The 18,310-nt window shown below is 38.1% G+C and overlaps 1 protein-coding gene across 4 annotated transcripts in view; it reads right to left on the bottom strand.

Annotated features, from left to right (window-relative positions):
* ME2 (malic enzyme 2) overlaps positions 1-18,310 on the bottom strand; it is a 74,315-nt gene that overhangs the window by 55,308 nt on the left and 697 nt on the right. The gene's annotated exons all lie outside the window — the stretch shown is intronic.

The raw sequence follows: 18,310 nt of genomic DNA, 5'->3' as shown, positions 1-18,310 counted from the left end.
TCACCCCAGAAGGAAACACCATACCCATTAGGTAGTTCCTCCCTACTCCCCCTTCCCAGCACCTGGCAACCACCAATTTGCTTTCTGTCTTTATGGATTTACCTATTCTGGATATTTCATATAAATGTGGTACCAAAATATGATCGCAAAAACAAGAAATCTATATAATCATTGGCTCCATCAAGAATCAAAAGTCACATACTACAAAATAACTGATGCATTTTCTTAAAAATATATTAACATCAAGAAAGACAAAGACTAAGGAACTACTGCAATTTAAAGAAAACTAAACACATGATAATTAAATGTAAAACCTGATGCTGAACTGGATTGAATATTGGGGGAAAAATGCTATAAAGAACATTATTGGGACAATTGACAAAATTAAAAAATATACTGTAGATTACATAAAAGTATCATGACTTAAATTTTTCTGAATTTGATAACCATATATAAGATATCCTTGTTCTGAATATACACAATGAAGTATTAAGGGGCAAAGGGGTATGATGTATGCAACCCTTTTTGAGATTATCTCAAACTAAATTTTAAAAAGACAAATATCCAAACAGTAGCATCATATATGCTAACAAATGCTAGAGTAGCAATCTAATTGCCTAAGACCTCAGCAAAGACTGAAATGGCATTAAATGTAGGGCTGGAAGATAAGACTTTTAGCTATGTTCTACTGATGTTGCAAGAAAAGAATTTTGGTTTCACTTCTCTTTTCAAACTTCCTACCAAAGAGGAGCAGGCTCTGATAAGTAGGAATTTAACACCATCAAAGGAGAATGTAAAAGTTTATATCAATGCCAAAAATGTGTAGACTGGTAGTTAGGCTACATTTATTCATAAAAATGAAACAAAAATCTAGCTTGGCAAACTAAAGAAAATCCCAGAAAGAAAAAAAAAAGCTATCTTCTAAAACAAGATTTTTAAAGTAAGTTTTTATTTTCCAATAATTTTACATTTACACAAAAGCTGCAAAGGTATTACAGAGTTCCCATACACCCCTCTCCTAGTGTCATTTTCCCCTAATGTTTGGAATAGGTTTTTAAGACATTGAAGCAACAGGGTTTTTCTAGGGGGGAAAAAATGCCCACCATACTTTAGATTTCATCATTAGATGAGCCACTGACTTCCAAGTTTCTCAAGACTGTATTGTTTTATGAGCAAAACAATATTGTTTTATGGTAGTGTAGTGGGGCACTGAAAGCTGGGCTTGCTTTTCTAAAAAGCAACAGGCTGTGGCCTGTTTTTCTAAGGTCCTTGAGCTAAGAATGGCTTTTACATTTTTATAAGGTTACAAAATAGAAAAACAAAAACAGTATTTGACAGATGCGTATGTCCCACAAAGCCTACAATATTTATTATCTGGTCCTTTACAGAAAAATTTTGCCAATCCCTAAAAGGCTACAAATCCCTGTGACCTGAAAGGCAATAAGAAAAATCTCCTGTTTTACACACACACACACACAGAGAGAGAGAGAGAGAGAGGTTTGATTGGTGGTAGCATTATTGCTAGATTAGTTCTACAAATATTTCAATCCAGAGGTCAGTAAGGACTATGATCAATAAATGCTGATCGTTTATTTCCAGACACTGAAACACTCCAGTTTGCGAATAACCACATGGAGTTGTTTTCTGCCTCCCATACCACTTCCATCCACCAACCTGTGAAGTAAGATGTGATTATTTACTGTTTCAAGACCATCTGCATGACACTGAGTCTCACCAACACATACATCTGTGGATAGTGATCCTGATACTAAATGTGATCCTTCAACGCTGCCAAGAATATTTCACTCCTATTAAATAATCATGGATGCAATTAAGCTCTAAATACTCAAAGCAGGTAAGGAATAAAATGAAAAGAATGTGTGAAGAATGATTTGAAAGATTTCCTGCTCTTTCGCAAAAAGTAAGAAGCACTGTACAGGTAGTCAGGCCAAGATACTAAGGGATGGTTTTGCTCACAGCTTCAAGGAAGAAATTTAAGAATTAATTGTGGGCCTTAAAGAAACACTGACAAAGAAGAAAATGGGAAGAACAGCAAGATGATGTCTAAGAGGAAAAGCAATTGAAAATTTTCGTAAGGAGGTTTTTCAAGATGGCGGCGGCTGCGGCGGCTGGCGCGGAGTAGCTGAGGTGGAAAAGGTGGCCACTGGGCCTCAGGCAGCCGGGAAACTTGTGGACCTTTCTCTTGCCATCTCTTAAGGGAGGACCGCTGCTGCTGGCCGGTCGTGGGGGGTGACCGCCACTTTATCCCCGGCAGGAAAGGCTGCCTCATTTACAGGCAACAGCTTTGAAGTGTGGAGCAGGAAAAGAACTGTTTCTTAGCTGCAAAAGCGAGTCTCAAATCAGGGAACACGGCGCCAGGGCTGCTGTGGATGCAGCCAGGATCCCGGAGGCCGGGGCCGCGCTGAAGGCGGCCAGCTGCCCTATTCAGGATTCGAGGTTTCAGGCCGGCATTAAAGAAGATTCCTGGGAGCACCCGAGCCACACCGTGACTGAACAGCCCGAAGCGGCAGCGGCCGAGAACTGGGAAGGCAACAAACCAGAGACAGAGTGAGTGCCCGACCTGGCACAGCACTGTGAGTGGCCCCTGGCACAGCTCTGTTCGGGGGGTGGATGCCCACCTGGCTCCCGCCTGCACCACCAGGTAACTCACCGCCCCGGTGCTGCCTCCATTTTCCCAGGTGCGGGCAGCCCCGCCCGGCTCGGCCATCACTTAGCCTTCCCACTTGCTTGGCCTGGTGCGGGGCTTTCTGGAGCCTGCGGACCGGCCTCCCCTCCCACTCCCTCTGCGGTTCTCTGGCGGGGCTGGTGGCGGGCGGCGTCCCCAGCCAGTGTCGGGAGGGCAAGGAAGTACGGGCGGGCCGACTGTCACTCCACCACACCCTGGACTCTGGCCCCAGGTAAACTCCCTGTTACTGGGAGGCAGATACCATCTCTGCGGCCACCAGTTTGGAAAAAAGCCTAACGAACTTCTGGTTGGGAATAGTGTGGTAGGAGAGTTCCCAGGCCCGCTAGAACCTGCCAGAGACCAGGCTGCAGGTGGGCGCTAGACTCGGTTTATACTGGGGGGATACAAAGGTGAACAGGACCCGAGAAAGATCTACATAGTGCTACAAAGGCACCCAGAGAGACCAGTCGTCTGTGCCTAGCAGAAACCTGGTAGACTTCCTGGGCGAGGCGGTGCCAAGCAGGGTCTTGAAGGCCCAGCGGATAGACGAGGGGTGCAGAAGACACGCCCCAGCCCAGCACAGTGCGCACAGAGTGGGGAGACGTGCGGCCAGGGAGGCGGAGACTCGACAGAAACCACACACCCAGTGGGGTCGCCACTGCACGATCTAACAGCCTGGGCCAGAGCACACGGAACAGGGAGAAGTCCTGCACAGGAAGTGAAAGCTCAACAGAGATCACACACCCTGTGGTACGTGATCCACCAGCCCAGCAGAGTACAAGCTGACCAGAAAGGTGGCTCCCCGGAGAAGCCCAAGACCCGAGGCAACCACACACACAAGGCACTAGAGGCCAACAGACCAGTCACGGAGGGAGCCACACGAAATTGGCAACCACAGCAACATCCTAGTTATTCATTAGTCTCAAACCGGTGGACTGTGAAACCCCCTGCCACAATGAATAAACACCAAAAAAAAGATACCAGAAATACAAAAAATCAAGAAAGTACACCACCAAAACTTAATAAATCTCAAACTCTAGATCCTACAGAACAAGAAGCCCTTGAAATAACTGACAAGGAATTTCGAGTGATAATTCTAAGGAAACTGAATGAGATACAAGAAAACACAGCTGGACATCACGATGAAATGAGGAAAAGTATACAGGATCTGAAAGAGGAAATGTACAAGGAAATCAATGTCCTGAAAAAAAATGTTGCAGAACTTGCTGAACTGAAGAAGTTATTCAGCGAAATAAAAAACACAACGGAGAGTTTAACCAGCAGGCTTGTCGAAGTTGAAGAGAGAACCTCTGAACTTGAAGATGGGCTGTTTGAAATAACACAAGCAGACAAAAAGAAAGAAAAAAGAATCAGGGACATTGAAGAAAATATGAGAGAGATATCAGACAACCTTAAGCGATCAAATATCCGAGTCATGGGTATTCCAGAAGGGGAGGAAAATGGAGATTCCATTGAAAACATATTCAACAAAATAGTGGCAGAAAACTTCCCAGGTAAAGGAAAAATCACAGATCTTCAGATCCAGGAAGCTCAACGATCTCCAAATGTATTCAACCCAAAAAGACCTTCTCCAAGACATGTCATAGTCAAATTGGCAAAACTCAGAGACAAAGAGAGAATCTTAAAAGCTGCAAGAGAGAAGCGTCAAATCACCTATAAGGGAGCCCCAATCAGGTTGACATCAGACTTTTCATCACAAACCCTAAAAGCTAGAAAGGAATGGGATGATATTTTCAAAATACTAAAAGACAAAGATTGCCAGCCAAGAATACTCTACCCTGCAAGGCTATCCTTCCGAAATGAGGGGCAAATAGTATATTTCTCAGACAAACAAAAACTGCGGGAGTTCACTACCACACGACCACCCTTACAAGAAATCCTCAAGGGAGTACTGGGTTTGGTTCCTGAAAAATAACTACCACTGCCATAAAAACCCAAGAAAAATCTAAACTCGCTAGTATAATAAAAATGGCATTCATGAAGAGAAAACAAGCTAACAAAAACACTATCTACAACCTAAGGAACCAACAAACACAGAAAACAAACAGTAAATCAGAAAGCAAGGAACAAAAGACACCTAAGACAACCAAACAACCAATAAAATGCTAGGAATAAATCAACACCTTTCAATAACAACTCTTAATGTAAAAGGCTTAAATTCCCCAACTAAAAGACACAGACTGGCTGACTGGATCAAGAAGCAGGACCCAACTATATGCTGCCTACAAGAGACCCACCTCACCCATAAAGATTCACACAGACTAAGAATGAAAGGATGGAAAAAGATTTACCATGCAAACAGAAAAGAAAAACGAGCTGGAGTAGCTATTCTTATATCTGACAAAATAGACTTTAAACTAAAAACCATAAAAAGAGACAATGAGACAATGAGGGACACTACTTAATGATAAAAGGACTGATCCATCAAGAAGACATAACAATCATAAATATGTACGCACCCAATGTTGGAGCAGCCAGATTTATAAAACAAACTCTATTAGACCTAAAGAAGGAAATAGACACTAATACCATAATAGCAGGGGACCTGAACACCCCACTGTCAATATTAGACAGATCATCTAGGCAAAGAATCAGTAGAGAAACACAAGATCTCAACAAGACTCTAGACCAATTGGAATTGGCAGATATCTACAGAACATTCCATCCAACAACCTCAGAATATTCATTCTTCTCATCAGCACATGGATCATTCTCCAGGATAGATCACATATTAGGTCACAAATCAAGTCTCAATAAATTCAAAAAAGTTGGAATTATCCCATGTATTTTCTCAGACCACAATGGATTAAAACTAGAAATTAATAACAAACGAAACTCTGGAAACTATACAAACACATGGAAATTGAACTGCATTCTACTTAATGACATATGGGTCCAAGAAGAAATCAAGCAGGAAATCAAAAAATTTATTGAAACTAATGAAAACAATGATACATCATACCAAAACCTGTGGGATACTGCAAAAGCAGTATTGAGGGGAAAATTTATTGCATTAAACGCTCACTTCAGAAGAATAGAAAGATGGCAAGTGAACAACCTAACACTTCACCTTAAAGAACTAGACATACAAGAACAATCCAAACCTAAAGTTAGCAGATGGAAAGAAATCATTAAGATCAGAGCAGAACTGAATGAAATTGAAAACCAAAAAACAATTCAAAAGATCAATGAATCAAAAAGTTGGTTTTTTGAAAAGATAAATAAAATTGACAAACCATTAAGCATGGCTAACAAAAAAAGGAAGAGAGAAGACTCAAATAACAAAAATTAGAAATGAAAAAGGCGATATTACAACTGATTCATCTGAAATACAAGGAATCATTCGAGACTACTATAAACATCTATACGCCAACAAATTTGAAAATCTGGAGGAAATGGATAAATTTCTGGACACACACAAGCTCCCAAAACTGAACCGTGAAGACGTAGAAAATTTGAACAGACCAATAACAATAAAGGAGATTGAAGCTGTTATCAGAAGGCTCCCAACAAAGAAAAACCCAGGACCAGATGGATTCACAGCAGAATTTTACCAAACATTCAAAGAGGAATTGACACCGATTCTTTACAAACTATTCCAAAAGATTGAAACGGACACAAATCTCCCAAACTCATTCTATGAAGCAAACATCATCCTGATACCAAAACCAGGTAAAGATATAACCGAAAAAGAAAACTACAGGCCAATATCCTTGATGAATATATAGATGCAAAAGTCCTCACTAAAATACTAGCAAACAGAATACAGCAACACATATGAAAAATTATTCATCACGATCAAGTGGGATTCATCCCAGGGATGCAAGGTTGGTTCAACATACGCAAATCAATAAATGTGATACACCATATTAATAAACTCAAACACAAGGACCATATGAGCATATCTATAGATGCTGAAAAAGCATTTGATAAAGTTCAGCACTCATTCATGACAAAGACCCTCTACAAGTTAGGTATAGAGGGAAAGTATCTCAACATAATTAAAGCCATATATGCCAAACCCACAGCCAATATCATCCTGAATGGGGAAAAGCTGAAAGCTTTTCCTTTAAGAACAGGAACTAGACAAGGATGCCCACTCTCACCACTCCTATTCAACATAGTGTTGGAAGTACTAGCCAGAGCAATCAGAGAAGAGAAGGAAATAAAGGGCATCCAGATGGGAAAAGATGAAGTCAAACTGTTCCTGTTTGCAGATGACATGATCCTATATATCGAACAGCCTAAAACCTCTACAAAAAAACTGCTGGAATTGATAAATGATTTCAGCACAGTAGCAGGATACAAAATCAACACACAAAAATCAGTAGCATTTCTTTTCTCCAATAGTGAACATGCAGAAAGAGAAATCAAGAAAGCCTGCCCATTTACAATAGCCACCAAAAAAATAAAATACTTAGGAATTGAGTTAACCAAGGAGGTGAAAAATCTCTATAATGAGAACTACAAACCACTGCTGAGAGAAATTAGAGAGGATAGAAGAAGATGGAAAGATATCCCATGCTCTTGGATTGGAAGAATCAACATAGTGAAAATGTCCATACTACCCAAAGTGATATACAAATTCAATGCAATCCCCATCAAAATTCCAAAGACATTTTTCTCAGAAATGGAAAAAACTATTCAGACATTTATATGGAACAATAAACGACCACGCATAGCCAAAGCAATGCTGAGCAAAAAAAGTAAAGCTGGAGGCATAACACTACCTGACTTTAAGCTATACTACAAAGCTATAATAACCAAAACAGTATGGTACTGGCATAAAAACAGACACACTGACCAATGGAATAGAATAGAGAATCCAGAAATCAACCCACACACTTACTGCCAGTTGATCTTTGACATAGGCACCAAGCCTATTCACTGGCGAAGGGACTGCCTCTTCAGCAAATGGTGCTGGGATAACTGGATATCCATATGCAGGAGAATAAAACTAGATCCATACCTCTCACCGTATACTAAAATCAACTCAAAATGGATTAAGGATTTAAATATACACCCTGAAACAATAAAACTTCTTAAAGAAAACATAGGAGAAACACTTCAGGAAATAGGACTGGGCACAGACTTAATGAATACGACCCCAAAAGCACGGGCAACCAAAGGAAAAATAAACAAATGGGATTATATCAAACTAAAAAGCTTCTGCACAGCAAAAGAAACAATTAAAAGAGTTAAAAGACAACCAACAGAGTGGGAGAAAATATTTGCAAAATATATATCTGACAAAGGATTAATATCCAGAATATATAAGGAACTCAAACAACTTTACAAGAAAAAAACAAGCAACCCAATTAAAAAATGGGGAAAAGAGCTAAGTAGGCATTTCTCTAAGGAAGATATCCAAATGGCCAACAGACATATGAAAAAATGCTCAACATCACTCAGCATCCGGGAAATGCAAATCAAAACCACATTGAGATACCATCTAACCCCAGTTAGGATGGCTAAAATCCAAAAGACCCTGAACCATAAATGCTGGCAAGGTTGCGGAGAAAAAGGAACTCTCATACATTGTTGGTGGGACTGCAAAATGGTGCAGCCTCTATGGAAAATGGTATGGAGGTTCCTCAAACAATTGCAGATAGATCTACCATACGACCCAGCTATCCCACTGTTGGGAATATACCCAGAGGAATGGAAATCATCAAGTCGAAGGTATACCTGTTTCCCAATGTTTATCGCAGCACTCTTTACAATAGCCAAGAGTTGGAACCAGCCCAAATGCCCATCATCAGATGAGTGGATACGGAAAATGTGGTACATCTACACAATGGAATACTACTCAGCTATAAAAACGAATGAAATACTGCCATTTGCAACAACATGGACGGACCTTGAGAGAATTATATTAAGTGAAACAAGTCAGGCACAGAAAGAGAAATACCACATGTTCTCACTTATTGGTGGGAGCTAAAAATTAATATACAAATGCACACACACACACACACACACAAAAACCCGGGGGGGGGAGAAGATATAACAACCACAATTATTTGAAGTTGATACAACAAGCAAACAGAAAGGACATTATTGGGGGGGAAAGGGGGAGGGAGAAGGGAGGGAGGTTTTGGTGATGGGGAGCAATAATCAGCCACAATGTATATCGACAAAATAAAATTAAAAAAAAAAAAAAAAGAAAATTTTCGTAAGTTTTATTGTTCAAACATGATTTAATTTCTGAATATGCTTTCTAGCAATAGAATGAAACCTCAAAAATCACATTTAGGAGATCTGAGACTCTTAAGAAATATTTGAGCTGCTCAAAAGACAAGAAGAAGAAAGAGTAACCAGAAGATGATCCTACACAAACAACCTTTTCAGTCAAACAAAAGCAAATTACTTCCTTTATCACCCAAGACTACTTATTGACCATCTCCTGGCACAGCATCAAGCTCTAACAACTTCCTGTAGTGTTTTCAGGGGAACAGAAATACGAATTATCAGAGTTATGTATTGTATTCATCTGAATTGCCTTATCATTCATTGTGCAGGTGCTGTACCATAACCCTTACCATTTTTCATTGCTGTGTTTCTATCATCAGTCGTAACAGAGTAGCAAAAATAACCAGGATGAAAGGTAAGGTGTTTAGGTTATTGTTACCTTTTTACAAATTAATTTATGCTACCATCTTGATGTTTTTTATTCAAAGTGCTAAAAAATTACACTTTACACATACAGTCTTCACTATTATTATTCTATATATCAATATTAATGTAGAGAATTGTATATTCTACTTAATGGGCAATTCAAGGGAATTTAAAGGGTAATTTTTGACTATATTTGATTTTCATTTCATGACCACTGAATTGTTTTCTCAGAATAAAAATGCACATTTTTTGGCCTATTAACACCACAGAACTGAAGGTGCAGATGATATAATTATCTATCTAGAATATCTGAGACAATCAATTGAAAAAAACACTGGAACTAATAAGATTTCAGCAAGGTGGCGGGGGTATATTATAGATCAGTAATAATAAATTAAGATATGTAAAAGAATAAAAGATTCAATTTACAATAGCAATACAAATTATAAAATAAAATAAATATTATTAAAAATTATAAATAAATACGCATGGACAATAAACAACTTAAAATGATTAACCTCAGTAGTAACCATGGAAATCTTCCAAATCATCAAGGGAATTTTAGTTTTTACCCAAATTGCCAAAAAACTTTCAAAAGTTAATATCCGGTATTGGTGAGGGTATAGAAAACAAGAACCTTTAATAAGAATATTAATTGATAAGTCTTTTGGAGAGAAATTTGGCCCTGTCTATAAATTTTGATCATATAAACCCCCACTCCAACAGTACCAATTCTAGGGTATGTATCCTAGAGAAATGCTCACAAATGTGCACAAGACTAGGTAAGATGTTCACACTAGCATTATGTGTAATAAAAAATTGGAAAGAATCTATAGTGCTCATAAACAAGGAAAGGTTAAATAAATTGTTATATCCATATTATGGAATACCATTAGCAATTTAAAAAGAATGAGAATTGCAATGGTTTTCATAAATACTGTTATTTTTAAATTAATTCATTTATTTTTTTCCCCTCCTAGAACTATTTATGAGTCAATTCTAACCAGAGGCTAATACTTTAAATTCAATACTAATATAATTTCCTTTGAGAGGGAAAAAAATGAGAGAAATCAGAGAAATCTATAAGCTAATAACACAGCAAGATTCCCTAAGACACTATGCAGTAAAAAGAGTAAAATGCAAGTTATATATAGCAAGATTACACTTATGCTTTTAAAAAACCACAGTATTTACAAATTAATATGTAAATGAATACACAAAGATCTGCAAAGATGGGGACAGAGAGAAGACAGAGAAGCTCAGTTAAGTGTGACTTTCAGCTATCACTTAATCTAATTTGGTATCATTCATTATTTTAAAAATAAGAATATATTTATAGATTACCTATAAATGAGTATTTTTAAAAATACATAACTTCACTGTTTGAGGAAAGCAAAACTTAGAACCTAAAATCATGGAGGCTACTTTTTTCTGATTTAAGTTTTATTTACTTTTTAAGAGTTCGTATTATTTAGTCACATGTTGAAAACTGAAGATACAAAAGAGAACAGTGAAAAGTTTCCATTTTACCTGCTGCCAGCTACCAACTTCCCTTCTCTAGAAGGAACCAATGTATCCAATTTTTTGCCCTAGGCTTTTTAAAAAATGTTAAAGAAAACACACAAAAAATTTTTTTTGAGTTAATGGATCTACTGCCTATAGAAATACTAATGAATAAAATTATCTATTTGTAAAGAAAAAAAGTTTTTTTCTCTCTACTCAAAAATACTTGACACCAGTTCTATGAAAACAGTCTGTTTCTCTATTATACTGTCAACACAGCACACTTCTACAACAAGATGTGTATGGGTTTTTCTCTACACATTAAACAATTCCCCAGCAGATACCAACTGGGTATCCTATAATTCAATTCAATACTTAGAGTGTCAGATCCCACAAGTTAAGGGTTCAGTCCCACAAGACAGCCCCCACTTCAGACACCAACTGCAAGTACTAGGTTGTCACCTATGCCTTTTGATATGGCATAATTTTTATCTGTGAGCTTCTTTTTTTAAAAAAAATAGGAGCAATCTTTGATGGTGGTCCATTCATGTCATGTGTTATAGAAACGAACACTTGGAGGCAGTTTTAAGTTTGCCTCTTTATGAGGTCAAGAGGGTTTACAGCCTAAAACCAGTTTCTATATTAGCTTCTGTGCTACTTGGTTATGTACTTCAGGGGTAGAATTCCAAACCCAAATTCAAGTGAGCTGAACGCTTAGAATTCTACTTTTGGTGTAGGGTGTGGTAGCTTAACTATCTTCTCATCCCCAGTGAGGACAGAGACTTCCCAGTCCCTATTTATAGAGAAGGTAGTGCTTTCCCAGTTCTCAGATTCACAAAGTATGTCTAATTTTGGTTCCTACTGTTGAACAGGGCCTGAGAAGTTGGTTTCCATCTCCTGGCAAGCAATAAATACTTCAGACCCCAAGTAGAATTTATTTGTTCCCTGTCTACCCGTGGAACATTTGTCTTTAACTCCAGCTCACTGCTATAGGTTCTTCATTTACGCATGTAGAGGTTTTCCCTTTTAAGCTTTCAAACTTGGCTCTGTATTTGTTTCAATTTTATTTACCATTTTTGTGTTTTTAGAGTAAGAAAGGGAAATTACAACATGTGATTCATTCTTCACTTCAAACCTGTGTTTTAATTACATACTTAGTGATCAACTGAGCACCTACCATATGCCAGGGCCGAGACCTAAAGTTAGTATTGCTAAGTTTACACCAGTCCTTTTAATCCCTATAAAACTTACACTACCAGATTTGGCTTTCTTTAAGTCAACTTTCAAAAACATTCAGCAGCATTTATTAAATTACCACCATGTAATACTCTCTTAATAATGTTTTATCATCAGTAAGTCCTACAGCTCTCCTTTGCAATTTTTCTTTTTTTAAACTATGAACACAGGCAAAATCAAGAGGAAGATCTAACTCACCCTGTTCTCAGTTATTAAATTCAAAGACAGACGTATGAGGGTTGTTTAAAAAGTTCATGGAAAATGTGTACTATGAAAAAAACTGTGTTTGGATTGCAAAATTCTCTTGCACCAAAATGAGATTGTATTAACTTGTTATAACACGTTTGAACAAGATCTAGTTTGAAACACTAAGAAGAATAAGGCATCAGTTTGAAAAGAGCCCGTATCAGAGCAATATAAATTCTGCTGAAATTGAAGCTAGAACAAACGTCAAACTTACAGTGAAGCTTAGGTGGAAGAATGGTGGTGAAATCACTGATGGTTTACAAAAAGTTTATGGGGACAATGCCCCCCAAATCACTTTACAAATAGATAACTCAGTTTAAAGAGGGGTGAGATGATATTGAAGATCAAGCCCACAGCAACAGACTATCCACGTCAATTTGCAAGGAAAAAATTAATCTTGTCTGTGCCCTAATTGAGGAAGACCAATGATTAACAGCAGAAACAGCCAACACCATAGACATTTCAACTGGTTCACCTTACACAATTCTGATGGAATTATAGTTCAGCAAACTTTCCACTCGATGGATGCCAAAACTCCTGTGCCCAGATCAGCTATAGACAAGAGCAGGGCTTTCAATGAAAATTTTAAAGTAGTGGGATTGAGATTCTGGAGCATTTCTTTGAAAAACTGTAACAGAAGATGAAACGTGATTTTACCAGTACAATCCTGAAAACAAAGCACAATCAAAGTCATGGCTACCAGGAGGTGGAAGTGGTCCAGTCAAAGTAGAAGTGGTCCGGTCAAAGCTAAAGTAGACCAGTCAAGAGCAAAGGTCACTGCAACAATTTTTGGAGGATGCTCAAAGCATTTTGTTTGTTGACTTTCTCAAGGCCCAAGGAACAATAACACCTGCTTATTATGAGTGTTTTGAGAAAGTCAGCCAAAGCTTCAGCAGAAAAATGCCTGAAAAAGCTTCATGAGAAAGTACTCCCTCACGACAATGCTCCTGCTCATTCCTCTCACCAAACAAGGGCAAATTTATGAGTTTCAATGGGAAATTATGAATTTCTAGGCATCTACCTTACAGTTGTGATTTGGCTCCTTCTGACTTCTTTTTGTTTCCTAATCTTAAAAAATCTTTAAAGGGCATCCATTTTTCTTCAGTTAACAATGTAAAAGAGACTGTATTGACATGGTTAAATTCCCAGGACCCTTAGTTCTTTAGGGATGGACTAAATGGCTGGTATCATTGCTTACAAAAGTGTCTTGAACTTATATTGAGAAATAAAGTTTATATTTTAAATTTTTATCTTTCATATCTTTACATTTTTCCATGAACTTTTTGAAGTCCTCTGGTACAAGGTTAGGGCTCCCAAGGTTTTTTTTTTTTTTTTTAAATAACTTCTTGTATGTGTTTATAAACTATCCTCATTACCTAAATCTAACAATAATTAAATATCTATTGAATACAAGCATACCTTGGGGATATTGTGGGCTCAGTTTCAGACCACTACAATAAAGTGAATATTGCAATGAAGCAAGTCACACAAATTTTTTGGTTTCCCAGTGCATATGAAAGTTATGTTGACACTATAGTCCATTGTGCAATAGCATTATGTCTAAAAAAAGTATAAATGTTTAATTAAACAACACTTTATTGCTAAAAATTGCGAACAATCATCTGTGCCTTCACTGAGTCCTAATCTTTTTGCTGGTGAAGGGTCTTGCCTTGATATTGATGGCTGCTGACTGATCAGGGTTATGGTTGCTGAAGAATGGGGTGGTTATGGCAATTTCTTAAAATAAGACAACAATGAAATTTGCTATATGGACCGATTCTTCCTTTCACGAAAGACTTCTCTGTTGCATCTGATGCCATTTCATAGCATTTTACCCACGGTAGAACTTCTTTCCTAATTGGAGTCAATCAGTCAATCCTCTCAAACCCTGCTGCTGCTTTATCAACTGAGTTTATGTAATACTGTAAATGTCTGTTGTCTTTCAACAATGTTCACAACATCTTCACCATCTCAAGTAGATTCCATCTCAAGAAACCACTTTCTATGCTCATCCATGAGAAGGGACTCCTCATCCATTCAAATTTTATCATGAGATTACAGCACATCTTCAGAATCCAATTCTAATTCTAGTTCTCTTGCGATTTCTACCACATCTGCAGTTACTCCTCCACTGAAGACCTGAACCCTCAAAGTCATCCATGAAGGTTGGAATCAACTTCTTCCAAACTCATGTTCATGTGGATACTTTGACCTCCTCCCACCAATCACAAATATTCTTAATGGCATTTAGAATGGTGAATCTTTTCTAGGTTTTCAATTTACTATGTCCAGATACATCAGAAGAATCACTGTCTATGGAAGCTACAGCCTTATAAAAATATACTTCTTAAATATTAAGACTTAAAAGTCAAAATTACTCCTTGATCCATAGGCTGCAGAATGAGTGTTGTGCTAGCAGGCATGAAAACAACATTAATCTCCTTGTACATCTCCATCAGAGCTCTTCAGTGGCCATGTGCATTGTCAATCAGCAATAATATTTTGAAAAGAATCTTTTTTTCTGAATAGTAGGTCTCAACAATAGGCTTAAATATTCAGTAAACTATGCTATAAACAGATGTGTTGTCATCCAGGCTTTATTTTTCCATTTATAGAGCACAGGCAGAGGAGATTTAGCATAATTCTTAAGGGCCCTAGGATTTGCAAAATGGTAACTGAGCATTGGCTTCAACAGTGGATTGTAGCACTTTTTAAGCAAGTCCTTAACCTTGACAGAATTAAAAGTCGGTGATCTTATGTCTGGTACCAATTGCCCCCTTATACACACTTTTAAAAAAAAACTTGTCCGTGAAGTCCAAAAGTCTGGCAACAACTTAGAAGTCTCACTTTTCTCACCAATAAAACAGGACAGGAGAAACTCTTTTGCAGAATTCTGTGTAGTAATGATTACACACACACACACACACACACACACACACACACACAGTTCTAATCCCTTACAGCTTTATCATCATCACCATCATCAAGAGCTTGACTACTTGACTTAAAAGTCTATCTAATAAAACCCACACCTAGGCAGGCTAGCAGAATAGTCAAAGGGCAAGCTCTGGAGTCATACTTCCTGGACTTAAATCCTAGCTTTGCCATTTGCTACCTCTGAGATCCCGAGTAAGAAACAACTTCCCGACTTTCAATCAAGATGGCAGAATAGACGGTACACAGCATCACCCTCTCCCACAATCAACTGATTTACTACTATTAAAAAGCAACAACTGCCAAGCTGGGGCCGCTAGAACTCAGGGGAAGAGGAGGAGAGACCTATGGAGTTCATGAAGGCAGGGAAAGTCAAGATGAGAGAAAGAAAGAATCACTCTGACCATCCACATTTATAGCCCTGACCACTTCAAAGCTGGCCCTGGTGAGCACAAGGAGTGAGAGCTGGCAAAAGCCACTGCTGTGACCTTTGTATGAAGTTGCTTGGAGGCTTCAGGGGAAAAAAGAGCCTGGTGGCCCCCAGGCCAGCAAGACCACTAACAGGATTCCCATGGACCCACATAACTACACAATTAGTGTAGAGAGTGGCCGAGGACCTCGGCCACTCTCCCTCCAAATTCCACATCCAACCCAGCCATGACTGAGTCTTTGCTGGAAGCCCCATGGGCTCCCCTGTGGGAATGAGGGTGGTGCCATGGGCCTCAATCATGCCCCCATCCTTCCTCCTCCTCCCCCACCTGCTTCCCCTTTCCCCCTCCCCCTCCTCCCAACTTCTCTGCAATACATCTGAGAATGTAAAATAATAATACTAAATAAACAATTTTTTTTAAAAAAGAAACAACTTCTCTAAATTGCAGTTTTTGCATCATTCAAATTGAGATGATAAACAACAAGACATACTAAACAGGGCTGTTTCAAGACTGAAATGAGATAATCCCTGATAACACTAAGGTTGTCAGAAGGTGCCTTCTAAATGCCCACTGGTTTCTCCACCAACATCTTTTAATGATGAAATTCATATTAAGAGGCCAGGAGAATAATCATGATTAGCACTTATTTAAAATATGTCAAATTAAATCTCCAGGTCAAGAATGAGAATTCATATGGCATAGACATCTAGGAATCATCAAATGTCATCCTAAACAATATCTACAGAATCAATATAATTTTTGTATTACTTTTGAAATCTGCATATACTAATCAAAGGAAGTATAATATGCATTCATATAATGAAAATAGTGAGCTTTCAATAAAATAGTTACCTTCTTATAAAATCAATCGTAATTCTTATTTAATGCGAATTTTGTCTTCTAACATTAATCCTCAGTAAACAAAAATAGATTTTAGTGTTATTAGCATTTTAAAATGCTAGCTTGAAATTCACCAAAATAAGTTAGAATTTTAGTTTAACTAATATAAAACTTAACACAGTTTTACACACTTTTACATGAAATTAAATACAAATCATGCATGTTCAGCATAGGAGTTTTGAATTTACAAAAGAAATTCTTAAATGGTAAATGAGTTTTTCTTTATGAATTTTTTACGTGTTTTCATAAATATATGTCAAAAGACAAAAACATACATAAACGCCTAAGGGTGTAACCCATATGTGGTTCTTCTCAGGAATAGCTAGTAAGCAGGATTATGTTATCTTCAAGAAAATGAAGAACTTCTTCATAGCCCAACATTTCCCATTAATACATGATAAAGGTTGTATCAGCATTTCTGGCCTCTATGCCTAATTTTCAAGTTATTATAACTGCCATAAAAAAGTCAGGTATAGGTTACCAATCAGTGTTCAAAAGGTGATTACATAAAGGTCTAATATTAGAAAACAGACAAACCGTTTTTTCTATATATCTGCAAACCACGTAACATGGCAGTATATAATCAAGTAATTATAGCAGTTACACAGAAAACATTTATTTATTTATTTATTTATTTATTTATTTATTTACTTATTTTTGGAAAATGACTGCTTCTCTCTTCTCTAACTTCTAAAATGTTTGGAAACTAGAGATCAAAATTTATAAGTACAACACTGCAATTAGTTCAATAACATAAGCAATGCTTAACGAGCATACACGTTATGGGGAAGAGAGGCTACGATGGTACTTTAAAAAGCTCGTGTAAAGATAGAATTGAAAAATAATACGAATCTTTCCATGAACTTTTTGAAGTATACCCGTATAAAGTTAGACTGTTTGAAATTGAATCCAGACTTTGTCACTTAAAAACTGTGGCCTTGGGCAAGTTACCTAACTTTCCCTAAACCTTAGTCTCCTCGTTCGTAAACTGGGGATAATAACAGTACCAACCTCAAAGGGTTATTTTGAGATAATCCATGTAGAAAACAGCGCCCGGCCCATCTCTAACGATTAATACGTGCTCCTACTGTTAACACATCATCAACTGAAACACTATTAACTATTGTAATGCCATTAATTGCTTTGCTTAGAAGTGATTGCCCCAAGCATAAGGAACGTAAATCCACATATGAGACGATTAAACGTTTTGTAATAAAGCAATTGTGTCGAGGTTTGTTATTTTGATCATGCTTTTCACCACAAGCAACATAAATTTTCTTAAATTACCTTTGGAACCAAAAAAGAAAATCAAATCTAGGACCACAAATTTATCATCACACGCAGAGATGGCTGTCGTGAAGCCAATCCAAGGCCACAGATACCATTTCCTAGAAATGAGCAGAACCATATCCATCCTGGAACTTTCTAGTCTGCAGCAACTCTTTCTTTTAAAATGAGGCGCGCACACACACAGCCTAACTCATCTCGGCTAGAAAAGACATCCACTTGCCAAAAAGGTTTCGAGCCACAAAAATCCGTCTCTAAGGGGCGCGGGAGGAAAAACAGAGAGATGCTCGTGCTTCGGGGGCCACGGGGCCCCCACGCGTGGACGTGAAGGGGGGGCGGAGAACGGAGAAGCAGAGGCCCCAAATCGTGCACTGGGGAGAGCCGCGGCCGGTGGAGCCAGGGCTCGCCACGACCTGACCGGTCCCGCGGACTCCGCGGGCCCCTTCCCTTC

This window comes from Cynocephalus volans, chromosome 13 (genome assembly GCF_027409185.1).
Source record: "Cynocephalus volans isolate mCynVol1 chromosome 13, mCynVol1.pri, whole genome shotgun sequence".
In the NCBI taxonomy this organism is placed as follows: domain Eukaryota; kingdom Metazoa; phylum Chordata; class Mammalia; order Dermoptera; family Cynocephalidae; genus Cynocephalus; species Cynocephalus volans.
The sequence above is the reverse complement of the archived record's forward strand: the minus strand, read 5'-3'. Positions and strand labels throughout refer to the sequence as shown.